At 37.7% G+C, this 3136-nt stretch overlaps 1 non-coding gene across 1 annotated transcript; it reads right to left on the reverse strand.

The window, feature by feature from the left end:
• Positions 1-823: 823 nt before the first annotated feature.
• Positions 824-930, reverse strand: LOC128032744 (small nucleolar RNA R71). Its single transcript, XR_008189046.1, has one exon. It is a non-coding gene; the product is annotated as a small nucleolar RNA R71 (small nucleolar RNA).
• Between the last annotated feature and the right edge of the window lie 2206 nt (positions 931-3136).

The raw sequence follows: 3136 nt of genomic DNA on the forward strand, positions 1-3136 counted from the left end.
TCCGATCCTTGTGGAGATGAACTCACTTATCACTTTATTACTTGATTCGACTTGTATACTTGCAAAATTCACATATCATATTCACACGCGACAAGTTTTTGGCACCATTGCTAGGAATTGGCAATTTGGTGTAAGTTGGTTTAGTTATTTTACTTAATTCCATTAATTTTATTTTAATTAGTTATATTTAATTTCCACAGGTTTGTCTTTAGTGTATGAGAAGAGGCATTCCTTTTAACAAAGAATATCCTTTTGACCCAGAGGTTGAAAGAACTTTACGAAGAAAGCAGAAAAAACTGTGAAAAATTGATAGGAATGGGAATGATCCTGGTCTCAATGATAATCTGAATGGTCAAGATTCTAATTCTCCTGTTGTCTAGGTGATACATGGTATGAATGGTAATTTGAATGGTCAGGGCACTAATCCTCATGTTCGTGGGGTGGCAGATGACCGAGATAGACCAATCTGAGAGCATGTTGTGCCAATTTTGGATGACCTGAATCCAGGGATAGTTAGACCACAAATACAGGCACAATAGTTTGAGCTGAAACTAGTTGTTTTAGATATTACAAATAGTAGGACAGTTTGGTGGACTACCCACTGGAGCTCCAAGACTGCCTTTTATGACTTTTTCTAGAGGTTTGTGACTCGTTTAGGCAGTGGGGTGTTCCTGAAGACGCTTTGCGAATTAAACTATTTCCATATTCTTTAAGAGATCGTGCGAGAGCATGGCTGAATGCTTTGTCATCGAGAACAGTGGCACAATGAAATGATCTTTGCTAGAGGTTTTTGCTACGGTATAATCCCCCAAATATGAATGATATGCTTAGAAATGACATCACATCTTTTTGGCAACTGGAGGATGAAACACTATATGAAGCTTGAGAACGATTCAAATATTTAATTCAGAAATGTCTGATGCATGGATTCCAATACTAGACTCAGATGGAGATATTCTATAATGGACTGAATGTGCATACGAGGATGGTAGTTGATGCTTCGGTCAATGGTACTTTGTTGGATAAATCTTATAATGAAGCATATGATATTTTGGAAAAGATTGCCAAAAATGATTATCAATATCTTACCACAAGAGTTGGGACGGGCAGGAAAGCTACTGGTACTATGGAGCTGGATCCAATCACTTCGTTGATAGCCCAAGTATCTTTTTTGGCTAATATGATTAAAATAATGAAAAAGCCTACTGCAGTCCAGGAATTAAAATCAGTCGAACTATCGTGTGTCGTTAGGGTGAAGACCATGTATTTGATGAATGTCCATCAAATCCAGCATTTGTGAGCAACATGGGTAATTTCAACCGAAACAATAACCCCTATTCGAACAAGTATAATCCTGGGTGGAAGCAATATCCGAACTTTAGTTGGAATAGTCAAGGTACGAGGAATTTTAACAATACGACAAGACAAAATGCCATCAATGCACCTACTGGTTATAATCAACCTATGCTGCGGAAAAATGTCCAGCAAGGTTAGGTATTAGTTTCATCATCATTATCATCATCTATTGAAGCTTTGCTAAAAGAATATATGGCCAATAATGATGTTGTAATTTAGAGTTAGACTGAGTCTCTCTGTGCTCTTGAGAATCAATTGGAGAAAATTACGAATGCTTTAAATTCGAGACCACAAGGGGCATTGCCTAGTGATACCAAGAATTCAAGATCACAAGGGAAAGAGCAATGCAAGGCTATGACTCTTAGAAGCAGAACTCATCTGAATGAAATTATTCAAGATGCCACGGCAGGGGAGGAAAACTCAAATAACAACTAGGTAAAGATCCCAGATTCATCTGAAAAACATACTAAATTTAAAAAGGGTAAGCAGCAAAATGTTGTGGCAGACCCCAATCATGTTGCCAAGAAGAATGCCACTACAAAAAAATATCAGCAATCTAAATGACGACCACATTTACCTTTTCCTCAATGATTTCATAATTTTAAGTAGGATATTCAGTTCAAAAGATTTTTGAAGGTTTTGAAACAACTCCATATCAACATACCACTGGTTGAAGCTTTGGAGAAAATGCCTAATTATGTGAAATTTGTGAAAGATATATTGTCGAAGAAGCACAGATTGGGAGAATTTGAGATTGTTGCTCTCACTGAAGGTTGCATAGCAATGTTGAAGAATAAATTACCTCCAAAGTTGAAAGACCCAGGAGTTTTACCATCCCATGTTCAATTGGAAATCATTATGTTGGTAAGGCGTTATGTGATCTAGGAGCGAGTATAAATCTACTACGGTTACATTGCAACTGGCTGACCGATCCTACGCACATCCGAAATGTAAAATTGAAGATGTGTTGGTAAGAGTAGATAAATTTATCTTTCCTACTAATTTTCTTATTTTAGAATGTGAAGCTGACCAAGATGTGCCAATTATTCTTGGAAGACCTTTTCTTACCATAGGCAGGACTTTAATTGATGTACATAAAGGCAAGTTGACCTTGAGGGTAAATGATCAGTATGTTATCTTTAAAGTACTTGATGCTTTGAGATGTGCTGATGTTAATGATGAATGCCGTGCCGTTGGGGTAATAGAAAAAATAGTGGAGGAATTCACCAGATATTGCCACAACGATTCTGACAGTGACGAAGACTCGCTTGAGCAGAGTGATACAGTAAGTCTTGAGGAATTTAGTGAATTAATGGCAGCCAAGCAGACAATGGATTGACCAGGGAAGAAGTTTTAATCCTTGGAATTATCAAATCAACCTTTCAATCCTCTTAAACCCTCTATAGGTGAACCTTTTACACTGAAGTTAAAACCTTTGCCGTATCATTTGAAGTATGCATATTTGAGCGACAATAGTACTTTGCTGGTAGTAATTTTTTTGGAGCTGACACTTGAGCGAGAGGCAAGGTTGTTAGAAGTTCTTCGATGATTTAAGAGGGCATTTGGATGGACCCTGGCTGATGTAAAGGGAATTAGCCCTGTGTTCTACATGTATAAGACTTTGTTGGAGGATTGCCCTACCAATTCCATTTAACAACAACAAAGACTAAATCCGATCATAAAAGAAGTAGTTAAGAAAGAGATTATTAAGTGGCTTGGCGCTGGCATCATTTACCCGACTTCAGACAGGTCATGGGTGAGTCCTGTGCAATGTGTACCC

This window comes from Gossypium raimondii, chromosome 1 (genome assembly GCF_025698545.1).
Source record: "Gossypium raimondii isolate GPD5lz chromosome 1, ASM2569854v1, whole genome shotgun sequence".
Taxonomy (NCBI): domain Eukaryota; kingdom Viridiplantae; phylum Streptophyta; class Magnoliopsida; order Malvales; family Malvaceae; genus Gossypium; species Gossypium raimondii.